Genomic DNA, 19,827 nt, shown 5'->3' with positions numbered 1-19,827 from the left:
AAATACTAGCAAACAGAATCCAACAGCACATTAAAAGGATCATACACCATGATCAAGTGGGGTTTATTCCAGGAATGCAAGGATTCTTCAATATACGCAAATCAATCAACATGATACACCATATTAACAAACTGAAGGAGAAAAACCATATGATCATCTCAATAGATGAAGAGAAAGCTTTTGACAAAATTCAACACCGATTTATGATAAAAACCCTGCAGAAAGTAGGCATAGAGGGAACTTTCCTCAACATAATAAAGGCCATATATGACAAACCCAGAGCCAACATCATCCTCAATGGTGAAAAACTGTAAGCATTTCCACTAAGATCAGGAACAAGACAAGGCTGCCCACTCTCACCACTCTTATTCAACATAGTTTTGGAAGTTTCAGCCAAAGCAATCAGAGAAGAAAAGGAAATAAAAGGAATCCAAATCGGAAAAGAAGAAGTAAAGCTGTCACTCTTTGCAGATGACATGATACTATACACAGAGAATCCTAAAGATGCTACCAGAAAACTACTAGAGCTAATCAATGAATTTGGTAAAGTAGCAGGATACAAAATTAATGCACAGAAATCTCTGGCATTCCTATACACTAATGATGAAAAATCTGAAAGTGAAATCAAGAAAACACTCCCATTTATCACTGCAACAAAAAGAATAAAATATCTAGGAATAAACCTACCTAAGGAGACAAAAGACCTGTAGGCAGAAAATTATAAGACACTGATGAAAGAAATTAAAGACGATACAAATAGATGGAGAGATATACCATGTTCTTGGATTGGAAGAATCAACGTTGTGAAAATGACTCTACTACCCAAAGCAATCTACAGATTCAATGCAATCCCTATCAAACTACCACTGGCATTTTTCACAGAACTAGAACAAAAAATTTCACAATTTGTTTGGAAACACAAAAGACCCCGAATAGCCAAAGCAATCTTGAGAACGAAAAACGGAGCTGGAGGAATCAGGCTCCCTGACTTCAGACTATACTACAAAGCTACAGTAATCAAGACAGTATGGTACTGGCACAGAAACAGAAAGATAGATCAATGGAACAGGATAGAAAGCCCAGAGATAAACCCATGCACATATGGTCACCTTATCTTTGATAAAGGAGGCAGGAGTGTACAGTGGAGAAAGGACAGCCTCTTCAATAAGTGGTGCTGGGAAAACTGGACAGGTACATGTAAAAGTATGAGATTAGATCACTCCCTAACACCATACACAAAAATAAGCTCAAGATGGATTAAAGACCTAAATGTAAGGTCAGAAACTATCAAACTCTTAGAGGAAAACACAGGCAGAACACTCTATGACATAAATCACAGCAAGATCCTTTTTGACCCACCTCCTAGAGAAATGGAAATAAACACAAAAATAAACAAATGGGACCTAATGAAACTTCAAAGCATTTGCACAGCAAAGGAAACCACAAACAAGACCAAAAGACCAGCCTCAGAATGGGAGAAAATATTTGCAAATGAAGCAACTGACAAAGGATTAATCTCCAAAATTTATAAGCAGCTCATGCAGCTCAATAACAAAAAAACAAACAACCCAATTCAAATATGAGCAGAAGACCTAAATAGACATTTCTCCAAAGAAGATATATAGACTGCCAACAAACACATGAAAGAATGCTCAACATCATTAATCATTAGAGAAATGCAAATCAAAACTACAATGAAATATCATCTCACAGCAGTCAGAATGGCCATCATCAAAAAATCTAGAAACAATAAATGCTGGAGAGGATGTGGAGAAAAGGGAACCCTCTTGCACTGTTGGTGGGAATGTAAATTGATACAGCCACTGTGGAGAACAGTATGGAGGTTCCTTAAAAAACTACAAATGGAACTACCACATGACCCAGCAATCCCACTACTGGGCATATACCCTGAGAAAACCATAATTCAAAAAGAGTCATGTACCAAAATGTTCATTGCAGCTCTATATACAATAGCCAGGAGATGGAAACAACCTAAGTGTCCATCATCGGATGAATGGATAAAGAAGATGTGGCACATATATACAATGGAATATTACTCAGCCATAAAAAGAAACGAAATTGAGCTCTTTGTAATGAGGTGGATAGACCTAGAGTCTGTCATACAGAGTCAAGTAAGTCAGAAAGAGAAAGATAAATACCATATGCTAACACATATATATGGAATTTAAGAAAAAAAAATGTCATGAAGAACCTAGGGGTAAGACAGGAATAAAGACACAGTCCTACTAGAGAATGGACTTGAGGATATGGGGAGGGGGAAGGGTAAGCTGTGACAGCGAGAGAGAGGCATGGACATATATACACTACCAAACGTAAGGTAGATAGCTAGTGGGAAGCAGCCGCATAGCACAGGGAGATCAGCTCGGTGCTTTGTGACCGCCTGGAGGGGTGGGATAGGGAGGGTGGGAGGGAGGCAGACGCAAGAGGGAAGAGATATGGGAACATATGTATATGTATAGCTGATCCACTTTGTTATAAAGCAGAAACTAACACACCATTGTAAAGCAATTATACTCCAATAAAGATGTAAAAAAAAAAAAAGAAAAAGAAAATATGACCCATGGTCAGTGAAGCATACTGAAAGATGATCCATATATTGGGATTATCATTCAGGGACTTTAAAATAAGTATCATAAAAATGCTAAAGGATATGGTGGAAAAAATGGACAATACACATGAAGCGATGGGGAATTTCAGTGAAGAAAGAGAGACTATAAAAATGGAAATGGAAATGGAACCAAATGGAAATGACAACACAAAATTACGGCATCAGGGAATTCCCTGGCAGTCCAGTGGTTAGGACTCTGCTCTTTCACTGCAGAGGGCGTGGGTTCAATCCCTGGTTGGGGAACTAAGATCCTACAAGCCGTGCAGCACGGCCAAAAAACAAACAAAAAAATACGGTATCAAAATGTAATTAAAAATATGATATCATGAAATAGACTTAAGAGCAGACCAGAAACAGCAAAGGAAAGGATCTGTAAACTTAAAAGGAGATCAATGTAAAGTATCCAAACTGAAACACAAAGATACAAAAAACTGACAAAAGATAAAAGAAAAGCATCCAAGAACTGTGAAATAATATTGTGACCTAACATATTTGTAACAGAAGTCAAAGAAGGACAAGAAAGAAATGGGGGCAGAAGAAATACTTGAATAAATAATGGCTGAAAACTTTACAGAAGACAATGAAATTACACCTTTAAAGTGCAGAAAGGTAGGGAGAGGGATGGGAAAGCTGTCAAACTAAAAGTCAAAAGCCAGTGGAAATATCATTCAAAAATGGTAGTGAAATAAAGACATTTTTAAATCAGATAAAACCTGAGAGAATCGCCCAACTAGACATGTTAAAATGAGTTCTTTAGACTTAAGAGAAACAACACCAAATGGAAATTGTGATTTGTATGAAGGAAAAAAGAGTTCCAATATAATAAATATCTGGGTAAATATAAAAGGCTTTTTCTAAGTATTTGTCATGAGGATAGCATATGTAGAAGTAAAATATAAGATAACAAGAGTTCAAAGGGTGAGAGACAAGTAAATGGAATTCTACTATGTAAAGTCTTAAACTGTCTATGAAGGAATACGACATTGTTTGAAAGCAGACTAATAAAGATACACACTGTACTCTCCTATAGAAACCACTAAAAAATAAACACAAAGGGGTATAAATAAAAATTGAATATGGGAAATAGAACATAATATTAAAAATTATGTGATTTACTCAAAAAAGAAGGCAAGAAATAAGGACCAAAGGAACAAAGAATATATATGTGTGTGTGTGTACATATATATATATATATATATATATATATGTAGTTATATATACAGTCATATATAATCAGATGTATAGTCACATATATGTCAAATATATGTCGTATACATGTCAAGCATACCTCAATAAAACTGTTTCTCAAAAAAGGAAACAGTGACCACTAACAGTACTATTATTTAACATTTTCCACGATTACTTACAGATGATATAACTGTATGTCTCAAAAACCAAGAGAATAAACTAAAATTGCAAACAATAAGTACACTAATAAGGCAGCAAAGTTAAAATACAGAAAGTGAAGAAGCAAGGTGTAGTATAGTATATGTCATTTTTGCTGTCTTTTGTATGGCTCACCATTTTCGTGCTGCTATTTAAAGGGGGAAGGGAGAAGAATGTACAGTTGTATTTGCTCGTATATACATATATAAAAGCTGGAAAGATACACAAGGAATTAACAACAGAAGTTACCTAGGTTGGTGATTGGAGGGGAGGGTGGAATGGGGAAGTGAGATGGACAACAGAGGTGGAAGGGAGAATTTTCCCTGCACACCTCTGTAATCATTATAACTACCATTATCCTCATCATTACCAGCACCACAATCTCCAGCATCTGCTGGGCGAAAGGTTTCCAATAATGTAAGAAGGAACTCTAGTCATATTTTTAGGACTTTTCAGCACTTGCCTATGAGATTAAGAAAAATTCCAAAAGAGTGAGATATTCTGGACCATAGAGCAGTTTCCCAAGGGAGAAAAAGAAGGAATCCTCATGTTTGACTCATTGAGTCACGTGTCTTAGAATGCTGAACAGCATGCCACAGGGAGTGATCATACTTTGGCCCCTCTAAGAAGGAATAATTAATCCAACGAATCTTTTTCATTCACAAGTTCTGTATATCTATGACGTCAGACTTATATGCATAGGTGAAATAAGAAATGGTAACTGAAAACCCCAATAACAATATAAACACACTACTTCACGTGGATAACAACAAGCAGTAAAACTTTCAAAACCAAGCAATTAAGTGATAAAAGATGATTTCTATCATACACCCCGTAAGAGTTAAACATTGATACAAGGGCTGTCCTCTTAAAATCTCTCCTAGAGCCACCATCTGTTAGTGGGAAAAAAATTGGGAAATTTATTTAAAGAAAACATTTGCTCAATATCAAAATTTTAATTTTAGATTTTGTTATTTACAAAATAAGCACCTTATCAAATGGGAATCCTCTACCTTCTTAGGAAAAACAATAAGCAACACAAATATGTGTTTGCTTTCTTTCAGGAATGAGAGACAGTCAAGGCAATTTAAATTAAAGGCACACTCCAAACTTCCATAGAAACTCTGTTTTGTTTGTTCCTAAGGAACCAACATACAAAAATATGGAAATCAGTTGCTTGCACGGTACCAACACTAAAAATACACACTGAAAAAGAAGTCAAGTTAGTTGTGTTAAAAGAAACAAAAGAAGTAGGCTTAATTCTAAACTACCATTAAGAAAAAAAGTGCATATAGTTATATCGGATAGAGTTTACACTTCCTCATAAAGGTCAAGATCCCTCCATTCCTGAGCAAGCTGTGGACATTTGATTCCAGGGACTGGAGCCAATGATAATGAAAACAAGATCATGCTGTTGTTCACAAGCAGAAGCTGGGGAGAAAATGAAGAGAAATGCGTACAAATCTAGTCCTTTAGTCTCACTTTTAGAAAAATAATTAAAACATGTAACCTGATGACAGTGGGTCAGCAGTCATGTTCATAAGAAATTCATCACATGTAAAAGTCACGTGCAGGCATCCTTCTACTATACCACATTTATCACATTGGTTAACCATTCAATTCCACTTGATTTAATATGTCCTTTTTCTTTCTTCTTGGTAGGGATTGTTGAGTAGGTGGTCACAGGTGTAACTGCAAATACTAATCTCTGATTTATCTAGGACAAGTAAAAAGAAATATACTAGATTTTTAAAAAGTAAGGATTCTAGGAAACATGGACTGATATATATTTTGCTACTTCATGGCTGGCTAATCACATTATACTTATTTGTAAAGTAAGACTGAAGATACAGTAGAAATTGGAGGACATAAGATTACAGAAACTAAAGTAATATCTACCTTAAAGGTTCCCCCATACAAACTGCTCAACACTACTCCCCCCTCCCCTTTTGTTTTTGGCCGCGTGGCATGTGGGATCTTAGTTCGCCCCCTGCATTGTAATCGTGGAGTCTTAACCACTGGACCACCACGGAAGTCCCTCAACACTGCTTTAAACTCCTGCATTATCCCTTTTAAGAAATACCTACAATTTTACTTGAGGCATTATTTTACAAAATAAGATGCTCATAATTCCCAACCAACAAGAACAACCTTGCTATTCAATTTAAAAGTAAACTTTGATGCCAAAATTTTTGATTTCTGGGGAAATAAATGATAGCTAGCCAAAAAAAAAAAAAGCTTTTATTTCCAATTAGTAATTAAATCACAGAGTTCTTGAAAAATGCAACTATTAATATAGTACTCTTAAAATATCAATATGTCAAAATATTGATCAGGGGAGAAAAGAATATTGGGAGTGAAATCTCATTTATTACTTCTTTCACTTTTTCTTTGTTTTTGTTTTGTTTTGTTTTTTGTAAGTGCCTTAACCTAGAATTTGTCTTAAAAGAGAATACAAAAAGTCTAAAGTTATTTAAATAGTTTACCATGAAAGACCAGAAATATTTGAATTAGTTATAAAGCTGAATATGTTATGATGACATAAAATAAGTATTGCTACTAGTTTTTGGAAGAAATTCTATTAATAAAGTCACAAAGTTTTACTGACCATCTCATGTTCAGACCAAACAAGATAACAAATCTAAATAATGATAAAGTAGATATTATTATATAATTATTTTATCTACTTTAATGTTGGCAACCAATTTCAATACATCAAAGACTCTGAACAGGAAAGGATATCTTTTAACTCGATTTGATTGGCAGACAAACATCTGACTTCCTATAGGTACCAGAAAGTCTCAAAAATAAAAGTTTGATCTAATCAGATTTACATTTTTTTAGGAAGTTTCCTCTACACTCCAGGTAGAAAACAGATGGGAGGAGGACTAGCCTGAAGGTAGAAATCTTGAGCTTGTTCTTAAAGATCAAGAGAGAAATCACGTGGTCCTCAAAGACTGTGTGAGGATGGAGGGGAGAGATATTATGGAGGCAGAATCCATGGGACTCAGTGACAATTAGATGTGGGAGTTAAGGCAAAGAAACGAGTCTGAAATGTCTCTCAGGTTTCTCATGTGGGTAACTGAGTACATGGTACCTTAACCAGCATAACCAACATATGCATCAACCAGCATAATGAATGCAGGAAGAGGAACTGAGTTTGGATAAAAGATAGTAAGTTTAATGAATTCAGGTTGGAACATTGTATTTGAATATCCACAGGGCTGGGACATGTGCAATGGACAACTGAAGAAAGGGTACAGTGTGCGATGTAAAAGTCTGGGCTAGAGACATGATTTTGAAGTCACTGATATATAGGCAGTAGTGGAAGCTGTGGGCATACCTAAAATTAACCAGACAGAATACAGGGATGACAAGTCAAAACAACAATAACCTGAAAACACAGAAATTAAGGGGAGGACAGAAAAAGAATCTACTGAAGGAGACGGATCAAAGAGCCAGGAAGAGACCAAGGGAGTATGGTGTCAAGGAAGCTAGTTTCAAGAAGATGGGAGTGAATCAACTACTACATAGGAGACAAGTAAGATAAACACTGGGAAGGGCCCTCAGAAACAAAAGTCATGTGTGACTTTATAAAAAAGTTTCAGAGGTATGATATCTAACACAGATGGGAGCAATACAACATAAAAAAGTTAAACACCTGAATTCTTCCTTAAACATATTTTTAAAATGCAATATCCCCATTTATCTAAATGTTGGAATATTTGTACAGCATAAAGACAAGATAAAGCCACTTTTCCCAAAGCCTGGCTATTTCTTCATTTACCTGAAACCTTTGCTGACATCTAGCAGATAAATGATTGATTGCACCACCACCTTCACCCCATTCTCTCTGGACAAAATTCTACTGGATAACATTTTAGTCCCTGTGGTGAAAATAGAATAATTCAGGTAGACACACTTAAGAAAGACATTTATTAAAGTGACAGGTTACCTGAATAAAACACCTACCATATGAAGAAACAGCAATTCTAAGAAAATTATTCATCTGAATATATGATAAGATAACCCTTGGAAGTCACAAGGAAAAAAAATGGTGGTTAAAACTCTAACTGCAAACCAAGGTCTACTCAACCTTTATGTAACTTGAGCACCATATGAATAACTCAAAAATAGCCAACGGGGTGACTATATCTCACAAGCTTTATTTATTCTTTTCTGTCTAGTTTAAATATATTTGTAAATTACTATCATTTTGTTCCCCTAAATAGTCACAGCATATATCATAATGTTTTTCTAAAAAGAAGATTTTCAAAAGTATTGCGTTCATTTGTTGTTGCTAGTGGGGAGGTTAGTTTACTGTGTGCTTGGAAACTGTAGGTAAATCAAATACAAGGGAAAGAATCCATTTTCAAGCAAAATTAAAGGTCTTGCAGGATAAAAAAACAACATCATTAACATTTTATAAATCATACAATAGTAGCACTTCAGAATTAGAACGCTCTTTAGGAAAAACTTAGCCTCCTGAGGAAAAGGCAAATTATGGTCTAATAAAATAGAAGGAGCAATTCTCTGGTCAGTATAACCCTGGTTGTGCTGAGTTTCAGCTAAGAACCCAAGTTTACTCTGAATCCTTGGACAGAAAGCATTTATATACAGTGCATAATCCAGCGGGGGAGAGACATACGAAAGAACAGGAACTATTCTGCATCACAATTTCCAAATTATTGAAGTGTCATTATATTATTTCACATCATTTAATATAAACAAATGAGAGATTGAAAATGATGGTAAGATTTGTTCTAAGAATCATAAATTTTAGGAGAGGGTAATCAATTACCTTCCCCTTTCTTCCATATGTAAAACTGGCACTGGTTTGTATGAGATTCCAAATTGGAGATAAACTTTAAGCTAGTTACATATTCGTCTAGATCTATTTTCTAGAGCTGACAAATACAATTCTGCTACACTCCTGTAGATCAATAATTAAATGGTGTCACTCATCAGACGGAGTAATCAAATGTGGCTTGTGGGTGTACAACTGAGGAAAGTCTCATGTCAAAGAAATTATCTCTTTTGGGGATTTTGACCTAATTTAAATAATCCTTTACTCTGAAATTGAGCAGAAATTATTTAAAAGTCAACTTAATTTGTGTTAAAAATAATAGTAAACATATTTTTTGAGCTTACTATGTATCAGGCATTATTCTAAGAGCTGTGTGTGTGTACATATATATTAATTTACTCTTCACAATAACCCTGAGGCATACACTATTATTATTATTCCCATATCACAGATATGAAAACTGAGGCAGAGAGATTAAATACATAACTTGTCCAAGTTCAAACAACTAATAAATGTCAGAGTAAGAACTTAAAACCTGGCAAAGCTTCTAAAATAAATCACTTTATATAATCAATCCAATCACATTACTCAAATATTTCCTTTCTTTTACTACCCCCCTCCTTCCATTGCTGAAGAAAGAATAACCAACAGCCTTATTTTTTTTTCTTTTAAGGCAATTAGTTTTCAACTTTGGTCCAACTGGCAGCTGTATGGCTGGAAATAAAAGAGATGTAAATAACTACTGAAAAAAACTAGTAAGTCGTCATGATCACACTTAAGTGCTCCACCCAAATATTCAGAATAAACTTAAGTTCTTAGCTGAAATAGTTCTCTGTCAGCAACACAGCCAGGATGACACTGACCAAAACCTGTACTGTCCATTTTATCAGAACACAAGCTGCATCATCACGACCATTTAAATGACTTAAAATTGGCAGTTAATAAATATCTTCTTAAGTGAAATGAACTTAACACTGAATTTGTTTAATGCAGCAATAATTTTACTTTAATGATCTTCATATATAAATTATTCAACGATTATGGTTGTGAGTAACCAAGCCACGCTTTAAAGGGATTTGCTGAGAATACCCTGGTGGTCCAGTGGTTAGAAGTCTGCACTTCCACTGCCAGGGGCCCAGGTTCGATCCCTGGTCAGGGAACTAAAATCCCACAAGCCATGTGGTGCAGCAAAAAACAAAAACCAAACCAAACCAAAACAAAACACCGAAAAACATAAAGGGGTTTGCTGAATCTTAGTTCCTGCCACTCAACCTACAGGTTCCAGTCAAGGTCAACAGTGTCATGCAGACCATCTATGAACACTTCTTTATGTCTTCATTTTATGTAACTTCTTATCAACTTAACTTCAATCAACTTGGTTGAAATATCTTCTTTCTTTAAATAGTCTCCTCTGTAGAAATGATCTGGCTTTGCTTCTACCTCACCAGTAGCTTTTTTTTTTTCTAATTCAATTCTAACCATTCTCTGCTTGAACTCGAAATGCCATAATTCCTGTGAGCTTGGTCAAGAACACTCTTCTGACACTCTCTTCTCTACCTATTTTCATCTATTTTTAAAGGTTTAAAAATATCTATATGCTAATATCAAAATAGATCTAACTCAGTTTCTCCTCTGAACTCAAATTTGATATATCCAACTGGCTATTTAAGTTCCCCACTGGGATGTTTCATAGTAACTCAAATTTAAAACATCTGAGAGTAAATTATTGATTCTACAACCACTATTCTCCCACTAAACAAAGAAATAAAAAATGGACATGTCCCACGCTAGTCTTCCCCAACTCAATAACTAGCGTCATCCATTGAAAAACCTAGTTATTTAAGCTAGAAACTTGGGAGTTTATCCTTGACGCCGTCTTCAGTAATATACACGGGTTAAAGAAATTAAGGTATCTCTGAAAGAGACAGAGAAAGCAAATGAAGGAAAGTTTTAACAGTTACTACTGAATTTAAGTAGAGGCATATAAGCGATTATTGTACTCTTCTTTCAACTTTTCTGTATGCTTGAAAAGTTTCAAAATTAAGAGTTGAAGAGGAAATTTTTTTAAGTTAGAGAAAAAAAGTCTTTGCTGAATTATTCCCTTCAGTGAAATGGACTACTAGCAGGTGGCCATTATTATTTGGCTAACGTTTTTAAGGCAAAAGCATGGTGGCAGAACACTCGGGCCTCTTCACTGCACGCAGAAAGAAACATTTCCACCATCTTGTGCATTTCATATATCTTGAAAAATTCCTGGGACCTTAAGACCATTTAACTCAGTATTAGGGGAAAAAAAGCTCTGATTAATAGCTTCCCAAGCCTATTTTCAAATTTTAGTTTAGCCTACTAAAATTAATCTGGAATATAATATAGAAAATGGCCATGGGCTTAAATTTTTAAAAGAAGCTGGCGTTAGGAAATTTAGAGCTTTAAATATTTACCTTAAAAAGGAAGAAGGGTCTAAAATCAATAATCTAAGCTGCCACTTAAGGAAGCTGGAAAGAAAAAAGCAAATGATACCTAAAGTAGAAGAAAGGAAATAATTAAGGTCAGAGCAGAAATCAATGAAATAGAAAACAGGTAAAATAATAGAGAAAATCAAAGAAGCCAAAGGTTGTTTTTTAAAAGAGATCCAAAAACTTGACAAACTTTTAGCTAGACTGATTAAGAAAAAAGAAGACAAAATTCCAAAACTCCAAAATGAAAGAGGAGACACTGTCACAGGCCTGACAGAAATTGAAAGGATTATAAGGAAATATTATGAAGAACTTATACCAACAAATTAGAGAATTTAGATGAAGCGGACAAATATTTATAAAGACATAAATTTAAAAAACTGAATCAAAAAGAAATGGAACTGGGCTTCCCTGGTGGCGCAGTGGTTGAGAGTCCACCTGCTGATGCAGGGGACACGGGTTCGTGCCCCGGTCCGGGAAGATCCCACATGCCGCGGAGCGGCTGGGCCCGTGAGCCATGGCAGCTGAGCCTGCGCGTCCGGAGCCTGTGCTCCGCAACGGGAGAGGCCACAACAGTGAGAGGCCCGCGTACCGCAAAAAAAAAAAAAAAAAGAAATGGAACTAGAATAGACCTATGACATGTAAATAAATGAAATTAGTAAAAAATCTCTCTACAAGGAAAAGCCCAGTCCTACATTGCATGATGAATTCTATCAAATATTTAAAGGAGAAATAAACAACCTACACAAAGAGATTTAGAAAACAGAGGAAGAAACAGTTCCCAACTTACACTGGTAGAGACCAGTACTACCATGATGCCAAATCCAGACAGAGATATGATAAGAAAACAGTAGACCAACATCCCTCATAAATATAAATGTAAAAATCCTTAACGCAATATTAGTAAACCAAATCCAGCAACATATACAAAAGATTATATAATATCACAAAGTGGGATTTATGCTAGGAATACAAGGCTGGTTTAACATCTAAAAATCAATTAATGTAATACATCATATTACTACAACAAAGGACAAAAACCACATGATCATCTCAATAGACACAGAAATAGCATTTGACAAAATCCATCACTCATTTATAATACAGACTGAAAACAAACTAGGATTAAAAGGGAAATTCCTCCACCTGATAAAGGACATTTATAAAACATCTCAGCTAACATCAATCTAATGGTAAAAATATTAATATGTTCCCTCAAAAACTGGACCAAGACAAGGAAATCCATTCTTACTACTTCTAGTCAACACAGTAGTGAAGGTTTTAGCCAGCATAAAAAGGCAAATAAATAATTAAAATTAAAGGTACACAGATTGCAAAGAAGCAAAACTGTCTTTATTCACAGTTGACATGATCTTTTATGTAGAAAATTCAGAAGAATCTACAAAGAAAACTACTTGAATCATTAAGCGAGTTTAGCAAGGTTGCAGGATACAAGATCAATATACAAAAATCAAGTATATTTCCATGTACTAACAATGAACAAACAAAAATTAAAATTAAGAAAAAACTTCATTCACAACAGTATCATAAATAATAAAATATTTAGAAACAAATTTCAAAAGAAGTACAAGAATCATATACTAAAAACCTAAAACATTTCTGAGAGAAATTAAATAACAAACAAATAAATGGATTGGAAGACAATATTGTTAAGATGGCAATTTCCCCCATATAGATCTACATTGATTCTATTCAATGAATCCCTATCAAAATCTCAGCAGACTTTTTCACAGAAATTGACAAGCTGATTCTTAAAGTTAAATGGAAATGCTAACAACCTAGAATTTTTTTTTTTTTTAAAGAACAAAGTTGGAGAACTTACACTATGTGATTTCAAAACTTACTGTAAAGCTACAGTAATCAGAACACTGTGGTACTGGCATAAACACAGACATATAGATCACTGAAACAGAACTGACAGTCCAAAAATAAACCCTTACACTATGCTCATCTGATTTTCTACAAAAGAGCCAAGGGAATTCAATGGGGGAAAAAATAAGTTTTTCAACAAATAGTGCTGGAACAATTGGATATCCATATACAAAAAGAAATAAATAACTGAGATACTTTACCTCATGCCATACAAAAAAAATTAATTTGAAATAATCATAGACCTAAATATAACAATTAGAATTCTAAAACTTATAGAAGAAAATCTTTTATCCTTGGGTTGGGGAGAAATTTGTGAGATACAATACAGAAAGCACAATCCATTAAAAAATTAATAAACACTATCAAAATTTAAAACTTTTGTACTTCAAATGACATCATTAAGGAAATGAAAAGACAAGCCACACACTGGGAGAAAATATTTGCAAACCACATATCTGATAAAGGACTTGCATCCAGAATACATGAAAAATCAATCATAAGAAGACAAACAACCTAAGAAAAAATGGGCAAAAGATTTAAACAGACATTTCCCAAAGATATATACACATCTAGTCAGCATATAAAGAGATGCTTGAAATCAATAGTCATTAGGGAAATGCAAATTAAAAGTACAATGAGATGTCATTACATACCCACTAGATGGCTACCATCAAAAGACTGACAATGCCAAGTGCTGACAAGAATATGGAGAAATTGGAATCCTCATATATATTGCTGGTGGGAATATAAAATGGTACAATCTTTTCAGAAACAATGTGGTAGTTTCTTGAAAAGCATATATTTACCAAATGACCCAGCAATTCCACTCCTAGGTAATTTCCCAAGAGACATGGAAACATGTTTCCACACAGACATGTGTGTGAATTTTCACAGCACAGTCACAGTAAAAAACTAGAATCAATCCAAATGTCCATTAACTGGTAAATGGATAAATAAAATGTGGTACATATTTATTCACTGGAATATTACTCAGTAATAAAAACAAATTATTGATACATACTACAATAGAGAGGAACCTCAAAAATCTTACGGTAAGTGAAAGAGGCTCGATACATTAAATGATTCCATTTATACGAAATTTCCAGAAAAAGCACTACTATATAGAGAGAAAGCAGATCAGCAGTGGCATGGGATTGGGAATGGGAATGAGACTGACTACAACTGGGCATGAGAGAACTTCTAGGAAGTGTTATAAAACTGGATTGTGGTAGTGGTTGCACAACTGTATAAATATCCTAAAAATCCCTGAATTGTGCACTTACAGTGAAATTTTATAGTATATAAATTATACCTCAATAAAGCTATTATTATTATCTTTTTGGCTGTGTAGCTCAGCTTGTGGGATCTTGGTTCCCCGACCAGGGATCGAACCTGGGCCCTCTGCAATGGAAGTGTGGAGTCCTAACCACTGGACCACCAGGGAATTGCCAATAAAGCTATTCTTTTAAAAGGAAGCAGGACTATAAGGAAATAAACTTTTTTTTTTTTTTTAGGAAATAAACTTTTATCTAAGAAAAAATCTAAAACTATATTAAAAAAAGGAGTATCAATTGATTGGAAGTTGCCTCATACACTGCACAGAATTTCTGAGATTATAAAAGACTTAAGAGTTTTTATATGTCAAAGGCTCCTCTTATACCTTACATGATTTTTTGTTGCTGTTATTGTTCTGAAAACGCTTCAGTGTCCACACTCTCTTATGTATCACATCCCTATTTTTAATGGAAGAAACAAAATCTATCAGTCCCTTAATTTACGGTATACTGAGTGTCGACATTTTGGATCTGATCTAAACATCCTATATACTCCTTATTACCTAGAAAGTGGGGTGTAGACAAGTGGGGTTGGATGTTATAGAGGCTTCCTTGATGGTGGGGAGTCTATGGAACACAACACAGCTGCATTTAGGGGCATTATGGCTAGTGCAGCAGTTCTCAACCTGGGCTGAACACTGCAATCACCTGGGAAGCTTTAAAAATCCCTGTGCCCTGGCTCCACCTAGAACAAGGGTATCCAGGAAGCAGTATTTCCTAAAGCTCCCTGGGTGGTACAGCCAAAGTTGAGAACCACTGGTTTAGAGGAGGCCTCAGAACCTTTATTTTCATGCCCAACTGTCTCCTGGGAATGTGGTTTGGAATAGTTGGATTGTAGCATCTAGAGTTGCTGTCCAAATCGGTAGCCACCAGCCGTATGTGATTATTGAGCACTTGAAATATGGACAGTCAGAACTGAAATACACTGTGTAAAATATGCACTGGCTTTTGAAGACTTAGAAAGAAAAGAAGAATGTAAAATATCTCAATAATTTTTAAAACTTATTACACACTGAAATGATAATATTTTGCTTGGATCTATTGGGTTAAATAGAATATATTACTAAAATTAATTTCGACTCTTTCTGCTTTTTTTTTTAAATGTGGTTACTAGGAAATTTAAAATTACACGTGTGGCTGCCATAATATTTCTATTGGACGGTGATATTCAGTTTTAAAAAGAATCATAAAATCTTGGAGCTGAAAATGACCTTTGGAATTATCTAATTCAATCTATTCATTTTACAGCTAAGGAAACTGAGGCCCAGAGAAAGTGACTGGCCCTACATGACACAGCTAGAAAGTGACATTGCTGAGATTAGTCAGGTCCCCGACTCCTGATGTCTATGTCTATTTCCATCACACTTCCTCAAGGATTGTAAAAACAAAAGCACTCTATCATCTCCTCCCCAAAATAGATGTTTAATTTAATCCACCAATACTGAAAATATGTACTTTTTATAGAGTGCCTTTTTCCCTCCAGGATGTTCTATGTAATTCTCATGGCTACAACTTCTCCTGACTTTGGTGCCATACACCCAATGTACTACTCTTGGTGTCACAAAATAAAACAAGAAAAATATAAAAAGATCAAATCTCACATTCCACTTTATATAGGAAAGGTTATATGTCAAAGGGTACTCACAGAAATACCACAAAAATAAACCTAAGGGAAAGAAATTGGTAGGGGAGGGCAGGCAGGGGGGTTGAAACACAATGAAAGTAATACTTTGTGTTCCTATTTTAAGTGCCTTTCTCAATGCTATATGCATAGCAGCTAGAGGCAAGCTGGAAAGCCGCCAGGTCCTGGCTGCCAGCAAAAATTTTGTCACCTCCTTTGAACATCTGAAGTATGTTTACCCAATAGATTTCATTAAATTACACTTCCATTAGGAAGCATACAATGTTGATACTCATCTCAAAGATCAAAGGGATCGCTAAGAGGCATGTCATCCTGCTCCCCAGCTGATTGCTATTTCTGGGCCAATCAAGGAAAGGAGCCAGAACAATACTTGGTTAAAAAAAAAAAAAAAAAAAAATTGTAGCATCTCCCCAAGGACTACAGACTAAGAATCAGCAGCCCCATTATCAAAATGAGCATATCATTAATGACAATACTCATACAGTGAGTTATTTTAACACAACTCCTACACAACAAACAAGCTGGGTTTGGGTAATTCGCTGAATTTGTAAAGCAGTATTTCTGAGAGCTGAAAAACTCTTCAGTAAAAATACAAAGTTTAGAAGATAAAGAAAGTCCCACTTACAAACGCAGGAGAAAAATCTGGTTCTATTAATTTCATGGTGATTTTAAATAAACCAACAGGTGAGCCAGGATAGAGATGGCTAATTTAATTACTGACAGGCTGTAGGATTTTTTTTTCCAACTCGCTAATTTTTTTGATGGATGATTTTTAAAGAAATATCATAAATACATTTTCTTTTTTGAAGGCAAAACTATTCCATTTGGAATCCAATGCTTACAGTGAAAACATTTAACTTCCAGGAACAAGAGATACTAATTTCAAAGGAGCTAAGATTTGGTCATTATTTTTAGGAAATAAAAGCCAGCCATTACAACTAGGGAAAGAAATATTTAAGACAGGTTTAATGCAGTTTAAAAATACATACGGTACTGAAATACAACTACAAATCCCAAATCATTTATTTGACATTAGAAAAGGTAATTCAGCAACAGCTTAATGTCCTAAGCCTGATTTCAGGTAATGGGAACTCTTTTCTAGTAATTTTCATTATGAAGAATTTGCCCAAAATGGGATAAAAAATAAAAGGCAAGGTTTAGGCAACTGCTTTTTCTACCTAACCCTTTCTTCAAGCTCTAGTGGTAAATCACCCATTGAGAGCCACAACACAAAATCTAGATTTCAGCTGTTCTCTTTCAACCTGTAGTCAACCTTGGTTACCCATATCTGACACATCATATGAACTGTAATTATCTATCTTTTGCAATTAATCATCTGACAATTACATTTCCTGCACTTATAAGCATCCAGCTGGGAACTGAGTTTTAATCTGAGAGAGAAAAAGACAGGATTCAGGTTTCTAACAAATTACTTCTAATTAACCAGAACCTTTTTTAGTCATCCCAATGTAAAGATGCCTACAGCTAATCAAAGAATTTATTATTTGCATTCTTAATGATACTTTAAAATTTCATTTAAATTTCCCCAAAGGGCAGCTCTGGAAATGCACTGCACTAACATTAGTTAAACAAACATTCTGTTTGGCAGTACACAAAGAATGCGGGGTGGGGCGGGAAGGAAATAATTTCTAAGGGAAAAGAACTTGCACTATGACTAGAAAGGGCAACAAACACAATTAAATAAAGCAGAGATTCAAGGCATACATCTTTAAAGTGGAAGATACAGCTATCTTCCAAGAAGTCCAGGAAATTGACAAGCTGAATCAGATAAATTTTAGAACTGGAAGAGACTTTATGGATCATCTCCTCCAGTGGCTCTCAAAGTGTGGTCCCAGGATGATGCTTCAGTGTCAACTTGGAATTCTTTCTTTTTTTTTTTTAATTAATTAATTAATTTTTGGCTGTGTTGGGTCTTCGTTGCTGCACACGGGCTTTCTCTAGTTGCAGCGAGCAGGGGCTACTCTTTGTTGTGGTGCGCGGGCTTCTCATTGCGGTGGCTTCTCTTGTTGCAGAGCAAGGGCTCTAGGTGTGCAGGCTTCAGTAATTGTGGCACACGGGCTCAGTAGTTGTGGTGCATGGGCTTAGTTGCTCCGCAGTGTGTGGGATCTTCCCGGACCAGGGCTCGAACCCGTGTCCCCTGCATTGGCAGGCGGATTCTTAACAACTGCGCCAAGGGGGAAGTCCCAACATGGAATTCTTTAGAAATGCAAATCCCCAGGCCCCTTGCTGGGCCTTCTGAATCAGAAAGTCTCAGGTGGGCCCAACAATGAACCCTCCAGGTGATTCCCACTTACTGATCTACTGGTCTACTTTAAGAACTACTGGTCTAGTCTAACCACGTCATTGTCCGAAGGCGGAAACAGAGAGCTGAGAGAGAGGCAAAAGTTCCATACACAAGAATCAAATTAAATAATAACTTTGAGGAACTTAAGGTCTTTTTCCTTTCATTAAAAAAAAATTCTTTGTTAATATATAAGATACGCTACTGTGACCTATCGCATAATTGCTGGGATTACTGAGCCTTAGGATCCCCAGTAGATCTTTCCTTTCACAGTATATGCAACTCTTGGGCTCTAGAGAACTCATAGACATTCCTAGAGTATTGGTTATAAGGTTCCCTACAACTTAATATTCCACAAATATTGAACCAACTATAAATGAAGACCAGAGAGATGTTCTTCATGTAGCCAGGGTCCTACATGACTTTTAAAAAACTGGACCATGTCAGGAAGCGCATTTAGAAGACAGAGTGGTATATTGGACGAGATCGGGCGCGTTCAGGGTGGTATGGCCATAGACTGAATGGTATATTGGAAAGAACACTGGATACAGAATCAAAGAATCCTGGTTTCTCATTCTTGCTCAGCCACTAACCAGCTCAATGATCTTGGGCAAACTAGCTGGTATCTGACTGAGGATGTGTCTCTTCATCGCTAAAACAGTCTTAACATCTAACTTCGTAGGGCTTCTGAAGATACAAAATACAAACTTTCCTTAACACAGGTTTTGGTACGTAATGAGCACTCAATTAACATTAGCCCCTTCTTCCTCTTCCTCTTCAACTTAGAGAGGATGCGGCTGGAAAGTCAACATTCCCAGCTTCCTTTGTTTTCCGAGAGGCACTATCTAGCTTCACTCTTGAAATGTGCAGTTCTGTCTGTCTAGTCAACACACTTTCCAATTACCTCTCAGCCTTGCTCTCTCTTCCTGCTCTACCAGATATCCAGAAAGGTATTGAAGGGCTCATGAGTTGCTTTCAGTATTTCAGAGAGTTTAGTGGTGATCATATACTTAGCCAGTACAAGACTACACAGCCTAATCAAACATCAGAATTTTTGTTTGTTTAAGCTAGAATTATATGAACTCAGTTCTCTCACACTGATTTAACAAACCTTGACTTCACTCAAATATTTAAAAATTCTATCTCCCTACCTGTGTTAATTTAAAAATTATGGAAATCAATGCTTCCTTAATAAATGTTTTTGATTTGGTTTTCCTGGTAGTGAAAAGACTGGGAAACATTAGTTTAATGGTTCTTTTGTAAAGATGTACACTGGAATCACCTGAGACCCAATTCAGGTCTGCAGACCAGTCTCCCCAGGGGAGTTCTTGGTGTGTGTGTGTGTGTGTGTGTGTGTGTGTGTGTGTGTGTGTGTGTG

At 35.7% G+C, this 19,827-nt stretch overlaps 1 protein-coding gene and 1 non-coding gene across 8 annotated transcripts in view; both read right to left on the bottom strand.

Annotated features, from left to right (window-relative positions):
• The window catches only part of VTI1A (vesicle transport through interaction with t-SNAREs 1A), a 357,353-nt gene that overhangs the window by 306,021 nt on the left and 31,505 nt on the right, over positions 1 to 19,827 (bottom strand). The window lies entirely within an intron of this gene.
• TRNAG-UCC lies at positions 14,543 to 14,615 on the bottom strand. The gene has a single exon. It is a non-coding gene; the product is annotated as a tRNA-Gly (tRNA).

The sequence above is a fragment of the Monodon monoceros genome, unplaced genomic scaffold (genome assembly GCF_005190385.1).
Source record: "Monodon monoceros isolate NGI ecotype Baffin Bay Population unplaced genomic scaffold, NGI_Narwhal_1 Super_Scaffold_4, whole genome shotgun sequence".
Taxonomy (NCBI): Eukaryota; Metazoa; Chordata; class Mammalia; order Artiodactyla; family Monodontidae; genus Monodon; species Monodon monoceros.
This window is presented reverse-complemented; position numbering and strand designations above follow the sequence as displayed.